Source organism: Vipera ursinii (genome assembly GCF_947247035.1).
Source record: "Vipera ursinii genome assembly, chromosome: 3".
Classification (NCBI taxonomy): Eukaryota; Metazoa; Chordata; class Lepidosauria; order Squamata; family Viperidae; genus Vipera; species Vipera ursinii.
In genome coordinates, this window is record NC_139516.1 from 24251059 (window position 1) to 24263943 (window position 12885).

Here is a 12885-nt window from a genome sequence, read left to right on the forward strand (position 1 = left end):
CTACTGCTTTCAAGTTGTCTGGGAGAATAGGGGGAGTAATTAGGTATGGACGTCTTTCAAAACACTTGGGAAATAAGGGGCAATGCCAAAGCCTGGTCTCCCTCTTAATCAGGGGTTCCTAAACTTTTTGCCATCACATCTCCCTTTAGTGTAACTCTAATGTATACACTTCCCATAAAAATAAAAACACCAACATGAACACAAGTGAAGAATAGAACAGAATAGAGCTGGAAGGGACATCGGAGGTCTTCTAGTCCAGCCCCTGTGACGCTCTAGCCTCTTCTTAAAAACCTCCAGTGATGAAGCACCCACAATTTCTGAAGGCAAGCTGTTCCACTGGTTAATTGTCCTCACTGTCCGGAAGTTTCTCCTTAATTCCAGGTTGCTTCTCTCTTTGATCAGTTTCCAACCATTGTTTATTGTCCTGCCCTCTGGTGCTTTGGAGAATAATGTGACCCTCTCTTCTTTGTGGGGGCCCCTCAAATACTGGAACACTGCTATCATGTCTCCCCTATTTCTTCTTTTCTTTAGACTAGCCAAAGCCAAGTCCCACAGCCGTTCTTTGTATATTTTAGTCTCCAGGCCTTTGATCATCTTAGTTGCTCTTCTCTGAATTTTTTCCAAACTCTCAACATCTTTCTTGTGATATGGTTCATGAAAACAATACAATGAAACTTCAGGAAAAGTAGATTTATTGTAACAATATAAGCTCTTCTCCAGAAGCAAAATAGTAATAATATTCTGTTTTGTTTTGTTTTTAAATCATCCCAGATTTTGAATGCGCAACCTTCTATTTGCAAGATAAGATTTATATAGCCATTGTGTTATTATAGCTCCCCAGAGGTGGTACACCTTTCCAGTTTAGGAAAACCTGCTCTAGATGCATTGCAGATGCTGCTCCTTGAGTACCCAGCTAACCTACTTTTTGGCACATTGGCTGGAAACATCCATCCTAACTCATCTAAAAAATGCCAGGTTGTGGGAGGTTATTGTAATTAGACCTGGAAGATGCTTTTGGCAAGATTGCTTTCAAAGATTCAAACTAGGCCTGGAGGAGGGAGTGGGGGATTTCCATGGGGCCATATGAAGAAGCAGTGGCAGAAGTAGAAAATATTTCTATACTATAGTCTGAAGGCCTGTCCAGCCTCTTAGAGATGGGGAATGTGGTTTGTTGGATCATTCTGAATTACAGTTTCAGGCATTTCTCACTCCTGGAAGTTATAAATCACTGTGATCTGGAGGGTGAAAGGTTTCACATGCCTAGCATCAACTATCTTTTCATCTTCCACATTACTTGCAATTCCTGGTTTTTTGTTTAGCTATCTCTGCTGTATGTGAGACGACATCGTACTAATATCTCTCTCTGTAAACAGGCAAGGTGAGAAATTTGGGTGCTTACACATGCAGACTAACAGATAGTCCTCAACTTACAACTATTTGTTTAGTGAGCGTTCGAGTTACAACAACACCAGGGAAAAGATAACGACCAGTCCTCGTGCTCATAACCATCTCATCATCCCCAGTTATGTTATCAGAATTCAAGTGCTTGACAACCAGCATGTATTTACAACCCTTGCAGTGTCCTGGGGTCATGTGGTCACCACTGTGATCTACCCAGCTGGTTTCTGATGAGCAAATAAAGCTCATTAGCTTTACAACTGCATGATTCACTTAACGACTGCAATGATTAGCCTAATGACCATGGAAAAAGAGGTCATACAATCAGGCACAACGTACTTAACAGCCACCTTGCTTAGCAATGGAAAAGCTGTTCCCAACCGTGGTTATAAGATGAGGACCACCTGTCGTGTGCTGGTGCCCCATTCCAATTGGTTACAGAAGGGACAAAAACTGAATGCAATTAAAAATTAAATATAGTCAAGTAAAGCCATGTGGCTTTTTTCAAAAGGATGCCTTGCCTTGTGGAAGGCTTGAGCAAAACTATCTTACGAAGTAAAACTTCAGAGCAGTGTGACCTGCTTTTAAACTGTGGAGGACTGCTTTGCTTTATTGGCTAATGGCTGCTGTGTAGGTGCAGCACTTCTACATAGGGTCAAAGCAAGGCAGGTTGGCTATGCCGTGATTTCTGTTAGGACACAATGAATGGTTCTACAGGACCTGTACTTCATCAAGGCACATCTGACTATTCTGCCTATAGTTAATATAGTTCTTCTTTAGGCTCTTTCTAATGGCCCACTAATATGCTTTCCTCACATTCTTGAGTTGGAATTTTAGTACAGGAGGTCCTCGACTTATGCCCATTTGTTTAAATAACCGAAGTTATCACAGCACTGAAAAAAGTGCCACATCCCAGGGCCACATGATCATACTTTGTGACCTTTCCAGGGGCTTCCAGCAGCAATGTGGGAAGCTGGACTTGCTTAGCAACTACATGATTCACTTAACAACTGAAGAGAAAAAAGGTAGTAAAATTGGGCATAACTCACTTAAGAACCGTGATGGAAGTTGCAGTCCAATTATGGTTGTAAGTTGAGAACTACCTGTATAACTATATAAATTATCTTGCCCCCACAGCATTTCTTTCCAATGTCTTAGCAACTAGCTTAGGCAGTACTGCTATCCTGGCATACATAATACATTGCAATGCAGTTTTGGGCAGCAGTTAGTGGCTTCCCTACAGTTCTTTCCCCTCCACGCAGCATCATCTGCCAGCAGGAAAACCAGCTAAATTCTGCCAGCATCTCCTCCTCTGCCCACAGAGACCTGGCCTTTCTAGCAAGAGGTCTGGCTTTATCCTGACCCAAAAAGCTGCACTATAAGCAACTCTAGCAAGAAAAGGAAGAGAAGAGCAAAACTTTAAGGGAGCTTGGGAAAATGTTTAGATTCGGCATGCCTTTTTTATTCACACATACGTGTGTGCTGGGGTCCCTCGTGAAAGAAATGTGCCAAGAGCAACTTTTACAAGCAGAGTGGGGGAAAGAAGCAAAAGCTCTGGGCGAGGACCCAGCTCTGTTTCTGGATGTGAAATGAGTTGGCAAAAGTGCCGGATTTTATTGCAGATATGTGAAGAAAAGCAAACTAAGGTTGGTCTTTGGCACAGAAGAAAGTGTCTTCCCTGCTGTTTCATCACAAATACTTCCACAGCTAGGAGTTCTTGAGGGCCAAATTTCTCTCAGAAAGGTTGGAAATCATCTTTTGATCAAAAGCAAGTTTCGATCGCCAATCAAATAGTCCTGAATTGCATTGAAATCTGTGCATTGCCACTGATCATGGATTCACAGTAACTGAAGAAACACACTGATCTGCCTTTCTGCCAAATGCAGTGTCTTTCCGTTGCTCCTCACTTTCCCCAGCTGTCTTGCTCCTTCCAAAGCTCTTGAGGGTCACATGTCTCAACAGAAATACAGTAACTGGTTATTGCACAGAATATTGGAGAAATGCCATAGCCTTCATTCTTACTTTTCCTCTTTATTTCTGTGAGCCATCCTTTTTTTTATTGCTTCTCACCCAGTAAATTGTAGGAAGAAATTATCTAAAGATGCTTGAGACTTTATCTTTTGGGAGGATAACTCTCTGAAACTTGGAACAAAAGCAAATCTGGTCTAGTAGAAGAAACCAGACAAAGAAACTTTCAGTTCAAAAATGGTCTGAATCTGGTAGAAGGTTGGGGAGAAAAATAGTCCAGGGAAAAAAAAATCGCCCAATGCATCCCTATGGGAGTGGCAATTGGGCACTTTGTGGGAATGCTATCAGTTGTTCCATGCTTAGCCTCTGCCCTCTGATTAGGCGACCCAAACTGGAGCTGTTACAGGTTACAGTCCTCAACTTAACGACCACAATGGAGCCCAAAATTTCTGTTGCTCAGCGGGACGGTTGTTAAGTGAATTTTGTCCCATTCTACAACACTTCTTGCCAAAGCTGTTAAGCGAATCACTGCAGTTGTTAAGTTAGTAACATAGTTGTTAAGTGAATCTGGCTTTCTCATTGACTTTGCTTGTCAGAAGGTGGCAAAAAGTAATCACATGACCCCAAGATACTGCAACGGTCATAAATGTGAATCAATTGCCAAGCATCTGAATTTTGATCAAATGACCACGGGGATGCTCCAACAGTAATAAGGGTGAAAAACGGTCATAAGTCACTTTTTTCAGGGCTGTTGTAACTTCAAAAGGTCACTAAATAAAATGTTGACTATATGTATTAAAGCTGTAAAATACTAATTCAGAAGTCATGCTCGCCGTGGTTTTTCCTATCTTGTCATTCTTTCCAACTCAATGGAATGTTGAAAAGAAATTGTCAAAGAGATTCAGGGCTGTCCTTTTATCTGTCTCATCAGCAGGATAACTTCAAAACTGAGCAGAAGAGAACCAGCTGCCTGCAATTAGTGCAGGTTCGAGTCCCACCAGGCTCAAGGTTGACTCAGCCTTCCATCCTTCCGAGGTAGGTAAAATGAGGACCCAGATTGTTGGGGGCAATTAAGCTGACTTTGTAATAATGCCGCTTGGGGTGTGTGTGAAAGCCCTAACAAGCAGGCATATACATAGAATGAAGGCTACTGCTAAGCTTGTAAGCCGCCCTGAGTCTTCGGAGAAGGGCGGGATATAAATGGAATTAAAATAAAAAATAAAAAATAAAATAAATGCAGTGTGCATGGAGAGCCCAGCAAAAGAAAGATCAAGTTCAAAAATGGACTGGATCTGGTTGAAGGTTGCAGAGTAGATTAATCTAGGGGGGGGGGAATCCCTAATGTATTTCTGTAGAAGAGACATTTGAGCAGCAACTAGTAATGTTATCAGAGCCTTCATTCTAAGAAGGATATTTTCTGTAACTTATTGTCTTCTTCCATTCTGTGAATGTTTCCATTAGGACACAGACACACACTTTAATCATTTGTCTCCAAAACAATGTCTTTGAATGTTTTGCTGTACACCTGGAAAAGCCAGCCTGACATTCTGGATTAGTTACATTTCAAGAACCAGAGATGGTTCCAAATGGAGGACTGGACTATGTATGAGTCATCCCATTTCTAATTCCAACTGTACACTTCTGGAAAGGCAAAGCCACCTCAGAACTTCAAATCTACCCATAGGGAAATGGGGTGGGATGTTGCAGAAAACCACCATTCTGGTTTTCACAAAACTTTTCCTTGATGTCCCTTAAGCTCCTGCTCTAAATTTTTAAAGAGTATTTTTTTTATTTACAAAAATGAATGAAAAGCTGGCATGGCACCAGCCTGAGGTGTACCTTGTATCTTCTGCACTGTTTTTAGACCCCACATAGATTCCAGGTTTTATTTTTACATTTTTTTAAAAAAAATCATAATTAGGATGGCTGCAAATGCTTTGTTTGCCTTCTAGAAAGAACAGTGCTTCTCAGCTTTGGTAACTTTTAAGATGTGTAAATTTCAACTCCCAGCCAGCATCTATGCCCCTGCATCCCAGCATCCATTCTGAGAGTTGAAGTCCACATATCTTAGTTGTCAAGATTGAGAAACACTGTTCTAGAATGTGAATGCTTTTTGTGATTGGTGGTGTCTGCAACCACAACTTTGTGACTGTCTCCATCCTATGCTCTTAAAAGTCCAGTGTTTCCACTGGGCCAAAAATATTAGGGATACTTGTAGCTCAACAACTTCCAATTAAATTATTAGAGCTAACATTGATCATTGATAATAAGAAAAAATCAAGTCAAATAAGGAATACAAGATATTAAACACAAAGAGATAGTGTAGCTGTTTCAAAGACCAGTGTTTTATCTAACTTCAATTTTATGTTTTTCTCCTGTGGTATTCTGTTTTTATAAAAAGCCACTTGACTGTTTTAATTACTCATATCACTTGTAATCTGCGGAATGAACTTCAATGTGGGCTTACTGAATAAATAATATATCAATTATGCAAAGTCCCAATTTTTGAGGCACAACTTAATGCTCATTTTGTTTCTTGTATTAGACCAGTTGCTTTTAAATTTCTGAAGAAATAATAATAATAATAATAATAATAATAATAATAATAATAATAATAACAACAACAACAACAACAACAACAACAAGTTGGAAGGGACCTTAGAGGTCATCTAGTCCAACCCCCTGCTCAGGCAAGAAACCTCATACCATTTCAGACAAATGGCTGTCCACTCTCTTCTTAAAAACCTCCAGTGTTGGAGCATTCACCACCTCTGGAGGCAGGTTGTTCCACTGGTTAATTGTTCTAACTGTCAGGAAGTTTCTCCTTAGTTCTAGGTTGCTTCTCTCCTTGACTAGTTTCCATCCATTGCTTCTTTTCCTGCCTTCAGGTTCAGATTATGTGAGAGGCTCATTTCCAGTGCATAAGAACAAAATCATCTTTTAGCCTCTAGGGAAAATACTTTTTTTTCTTTTTTGAAAAAGCAGATTCAGAATATAGTTTTGTATTTAAAAGTAACTGCCACTGAAATCCAGAATAAAAATTACTCTCAAGAAGACCTGTAAGGAATAAATTAAAACTCATTTGAAAAATGAGTACAAATTTATGCCCATTTATTGAAATTAAATATAGCAAGAATTACTCTTAGATAAGCACACTTAGGATTAAGTTATAAAAGTTTCTTACTGAGCATCTCATATCCTTATGTCTTTCATGTTTCAAAAATAATTAATTCCATTAAATTATTTTGTTACTTGTTTTAAGTGTGCAATATATGTCGTTGCTTTTGATAAAGTTCAAAGATGGATTGCAAATTAGTTAATGCTAACAAGTTTAGTAAAAAGTGCAAATTTTCTCAGGACAGAATCAAAACACTACTATAACAGATTTTATTTTCTGACTTATTTGTATGGGAAAGAATATTTTCAAAGACATGTGTTGCTAAAGTACACTGCAATGGCACAAACATTTTATTTATTAATGATACAACCTTTGTCAGTGTACTATTCTGGTTCTGAAAAATTTCTGAAGGTGTTACACTACTCTGATTTTTGCATCTAAATTACTATAAGTTGAACCCTGAGGAAATGTGTCTTAAAGCCTGTTAAAGGAGCAGTTGATCGCTTTTATGCCAAAGAAAGCATACAGATAGTGGGCAGTGATGATTCATCTTTATTTCCTTCACATGGAAGGACAAGCCACTCATGTGGGTGGCTTGTCATTTGAATAGCTTGTGTCGGAACTGTATAGGAGTTCTAGGGAATTCATGAAGCTACAGGATTTCAGAGACAAAGCCAAACTATCTGGGATGCCAAAATCCTGACAGTCATTAAATAGCAGCCAAGAGTTATTTTATGTATGTGTTTTGTAATTGTCCTGAATTATGTAGAAGCCTTTCTTTTAAATAAATAAAAACCTGGGCAAAAGCTCATAGTTCCACAGATGTGTGCAATAAACAACACTATCAAGAAGATGACAATGTGCACCAATGACATCATAACACAAGCAGCAGTATTTGTTTTGTGATTCACATTCCATTGTGTTCATATCACATTCCTTTCCTAAAGAAACCTATGGACACAGCGACATGTCTGCTTAAAAGTAGGGTATATGCATGTACATTGGTTTCTTTACCTGACTGCTACACAAGCATGCACCAAAACGATATGCCTGGAGCTCATCCCAAGCCTGACTGAAGATCTAGAACTGTATTGTAGAATACAATGGAATGGAATAGGAGTTGGAAGGGACCTTGGAGGTCTTCTAGTCCAACTAGTCCTGCTCAGGCAGGAAACCCTATACTATTTCAGACAAATGGTTGTCCAATCTCTTCTTAAAAACTTCCAGTGTTGGAGAATTCTCAACTTCTGGAGGCAAGTTTTTCCACTGATTAATTGTTCTACTGTCAAGAAATTTCTCCTGAGTTCTAGGTTGCTTCTCTCCTTGATTAGCTTCCATCCATTGCTTCTTGTCCTGCTTCAGGCACTTTGGAGAATAACTTGACTCCCTCTTCTTTGTGGCAACCCTTGAGATATTGGAACACTGCTATCATGTCACCCCTAGTCCTTCTTTTCATTAAACTATACATACCCAATTCCAGAAGCCTTTTCTTATATGTTTTAGTCTCCAGGTCCCTAATCATCTTTGTTGGAAGGGACCTTGGAGGTTATCTACCCCCTGCTCAGGCAGGAAACCCTATACCATTTCAGACTTTGTTGCTCTTCTCTGCACTCTGCACTCTTTCTAGAATCTTACTATTTTTGGCAGCCAAAAGCAGATGTGGTCTTATCAAGGCATTATAAAGTGGTATTAACACTTCACATGAACTTGATTCTATCCCTCTGTTAATGCAGCCTAGAGCTGTGTTGGCTTTTTTGGCAACTGCAACACAGTGCTGGTTTATATTTAAGTGATTAACCATTAGGACTCCAAGATCCCTCTCACCGTTACTACTATTAAGCCAGACACCACCTACCATACTTGTGCATTTGATTTTTCTTACCTAAATCTAGAACCTTTTTTCACCACTGAATTTCATTTTGTAAGATAGCACCCAATGTTCAGGTCTGTCAAGATCCTTTTGTATCTTAAGCCTATCTTCTGGAGTGTTGGCTATATAGAGAGTGTAACTTTTATATTTAGAATTTATTTTAGTAAAATATCCCTGCTAGTAGTACTGATTGAGTTAACTAACACTTTTCAGTTAATTGCATTTCTACCAGTAAGAATCAAGAGAGAAACTTTAAATTTATTCCACCCCATCGTCAAATTTTCATCTATATTTTCTTTACAGATAAAAAATGTATATATTTTATTTACCAAAGATACTGAACAAATGAACATTTGTATGATATGAAGGGACATTTTCCACAATAGAAACATTTTCATTTTGAGATATAGTTTTGTAGTAAATGGATAATGCTTCCTTTCCTTTGTAAATCGATTTAAATCTAAATTTTTGGTAGCTTACCTCTGGGGAATTTATTTTCAACAATTTAAAGTAATCCCTATGAGTTAAGAGATTTGCTAATTAAGAGAATGCTTTTGCATTTACAGGCTTCTGAAAGTTGCTGTTAGTCCTCTTGGGAGAAAGAGTTATTTGGGAATAAACTGATGGACATAACAGAGTCTTAGCAATCAGGATTACAGTTCAGTAGTGTTTACAGTATACTTACCCTATTTGTTGCAAGGACACCAGCTGCCAAGAGAGCCTGCTAGGAAAACATCATGCATATTAGAAGTACAAAGATCACTCAAATGACATGTTTCAGTTTAGAGAGGTGAAAAGAGAAAGAAAAAAATGGAATAGCCATAAAACACAGGTTCTTAACTCTTTTGTGCCATGGACCCTCTGAGAGTCTAATAAAACCTACAAAGCCTTTCTCAGAAAATTGTAAATGTATAAAATAAAGTTCATAGGTCTAGACTGTATCACAAGATATGCTCAAATATAGTGATAAAATACTTTAAATATAACAAATACATAGCAATATGCTTTTTTATTTTTATTAATACATTAATAAAAAAACAAGCTAAATTTCATTTAGGGGTTAGTGACAATATAAGTAGTCCTTGTTTAATGTCCACTTGTTCGAAGTTATGATGACACCGAATGAGGGCACACATATATACATATATATACATATACATATACACATACACATACACATACACATATACATATACATATACATTTACATTTACATTTACATTTACATATACATATACATATACATATACATATATATATTCCATCCATTCATGGAGTCCTGGAAAACCATTTCTAAACCTAGATCAAGACTACTTATCATAAGGCAAGTAGATAGGACATGGTCAAAAGTCTTTCCCCACTCCTGAATGGAAGTGTTCTCTATTCATCCTTGATTCAGAAAAACTAGACCAGCACAAAATTGCTATTCCCATTGCTGTCTTGCCATTGCCTTGATTTCAAGTCCCTGCCATTCACCTGGGTTCCCTCCAAGGTAAGGATGACCAAGCCCAGCAGATTTTGTGCACTTGAGTCTGTCACTGGACAGTGTCAAAATAAGAAGAAAAGAACAAAAATGTCGGTTAGACAGCATCAGCACCAGATGAATTCCTAACTGGCTGACCAACTGCACCCAACACTGTCCTCAATGGAACTGCATCTATATGAAGAGAAAAAATAGAACTGTGTATCACTTTAAAGAAGAAACATGGGGTATAAATGCAGTGAATAGCTAACATCAATACATCAGGAGAAAAATATTTTGATTACTTAAGAAACTGAGGAACACAGTCTTCAAAAACATTGCTATGTATTTTTATACAGCTTTGAGACTCAGAGCACTACACAACATTAAATCTAATTCAGATCTATGAATTCAAATAGCAACAAGTGCCATATTTCACAGTAAGGAAAAGTAGGTAATATGAATTCCATCATTCCAAGAGTCATTTCTTCCTGTGGCAGGATATAAATGTAATAAAATATCACAAAAAAGGGAGTAACAGTTGTTGACATGAAAAAAAAATAGATACCAGGAACCAAAATAGCTATGATGACAGCCACAATCATGCAATAGAAATTTCATCCATTTTGACATCATGGTGCATGTAAGAAATGGTGAGGCTTCAGTTACTCACTTCTGGGGGCCATTTTGATTTCTTTCAATGCACCCTTTCCTCACCCAGATGCCCTGGGTGGAGGTTAATATTTATTTTATTTTCAAAAGATGTGACCTTCCTTTGCCAAAGGGTAAAACCACAAGACAGCTACGCTCTTCACAGAAATCAAACTGTTCAAAGTATCTCTTTTACAAGAAAGTTTACAGAAAAAAAAATCCCCTTTGAGTTATGTCAAAACAGATGCAGCTTATTTTCATTTCATTATGCTGGTTATTTAAAGCCCATTCCTTTATTAAAATAATAATTAAATCAACATTAAAAATACATCATTGAGAAAAAACAAAACAAAAGGAGATATAAATAAAAATGGCAGTAAAATATCAAGGGGACAGCAGTATTAAATATTATAGCAGATTAATGTTTAAAAGCTATTCTAAATAAAAAGTCATTATCAAATAAACATTATATTATCTTTTCATACTTTCTATATTGTTCTCTATGTTTGTATCACTTCAATTCATGTTTGTATTTCACCTTGCACACGTATCGGTACTGGATAATTCACAGTGCTTGAGCGGCATATTTTTGTGTAACACCTGGCATTTCTAGTAAATTTGCATATATTGTTTTCTGGACCAAGAAAAACATCTCAGCAGCCACATTCCAAAACAAAATGAGTCAATGTAAAAAGAATTTAGAGATGACCTTAGGATGGTATGAAACAGCTACTAAGGAGGGACCTGAAGAAGTGGTTAGACAGTAGAGAGACTGATAGAAGCAGGAGAAAAATGCTCATATCACCAGCCCCCAGCTTGTTTTTATTTAGTATGAGATGGGACAGAGAAAAGTCTAGGCTTTCATATTATATTATAAGACCCAGAATAATAAAGTACTATTCCTTAAATCCCTGCAGGTCTGTCCTTGATTTGGGTGACCTTGGACAACTGACAATAAGACTAGTACAGAACCTAAATTTGATATACACTTAATCCTTGACTTACGATCACAGTTGGGACCACAATTTCCATTGCCAAGCAAGGCAGTTATTAAATGATTTTGCACACGATTTTACAACCTTTTTGTCATGGTTGTTAAGCAAATCACTGCAACTGTTAAGTGAATCACATGTATGTTAAGTGAATCCAGCTTCCTCCACTGACTTTGCTAGTCAGAAGCAAATTGGGAAGGTTACAAATGGCAATCACATGATCCTAGGATATTGCCACTATGGGGATGCTGTGCAAGGACCGGTTATAAATCACTTTTTTCAGTGCCATTGTAACTTTGAATGGTCACTAAATGAGTGGTTGTAAATTGAGGCCTACCTGTAATTTATATTTAATTAACATTAAATATTATACTCAATCCTCATCATGTATGGGAATTATGTTCTTGAAAACCTCTGCAGAAACAAAAACTATGGTTATTGAAGCATTCATCCTAGTGAGAACATGTGGTCTGTTATCAGTACTGACATGGAGACTTGTTAACAAAAACAGCGAGGACAAGAAAACAAGAATGTGGTTTTCTGTGTGTAGCTCATGTTGACACTATGCAGTAAGGCTCTCAGACATTTTCCCTGCTCTGCATGGCTGCATAGAACCATGTTGACACTGTGTTTCACGATAAATGGATTACACATTTATAGACACATATAAGAAAATCTGCAGAAGCAGAATGCACAAGGATAATGAGGATTGCTATCTTTAGTCATCTATTGAATAATTTTCTCTCGGTGGCGCATTTAATATTATAATATAATAATAGTTTTTGGAGATCTATTGGGGATATATCCAAGGTTCTTGGAGACTGCCTTAATATATTTAAGCCAAAAGGATTTCTAGCTGAAATCTTGAAGAGCTGCTGCTAGGCAACATAGACAAAATCCCATGGTCAATTCTTTGCCTTCATTCAGAAGCCATAATAAGAACATATTTATCCTTAGTATTAGTTCCCCCCCAACAAGAAATTGCAACTTACTGCATCTTCTAAACCAGTGGTGGCAAACCTATGGCACGCGTGCCAGAGGTGGCATACAGAGCCCTCTCTCTGGGCACGCGCACTGTCGCCCCAGCACAGAGTTCGCCAGAGTAGCTTCCGCCTTCACTTTTCCTGTTTCTGGTCTTGCCCTCCTTCAGTGGTAGCGAAGCCTGTGGGGCAATGGCAGCTGTACAGGGCCTCCATATTTTGGTGAAGGCGACCGAGCCAAAGCCCATGGAAATAGAAGAGGGCAAGCTGTTTCTTCAGACTGGAGCCCCCGCTACCTCCTCACCTGTGCTATGGCATCAGTAGAGGAACTAGCCATACTGGTGGAGCACTCACTGACGGAGCTGCTGCTGGTAACAGAGCTGGGGAAACGGGCCAGGTGGTGGGAGCTGCCCATGCTGCCACCATGAGGCAAAGCTGGTGGGGGA

At 38.4% G+C, this 12885-nt stretch overlaps 1 protein-coding gene across 1 annotated transcript in view; it reads left to right on the top strand.

Moving 5' to 3' along the window:
• Window positions 1-12885, top strand: part of LOC310638086 (uncharacterized protein) — an 880437-nt gene that overhangs the window by 806920 nt on the left and 60632 nt on the right. The gene's annotated exons all lie outside the window — the stretch shown is intronic.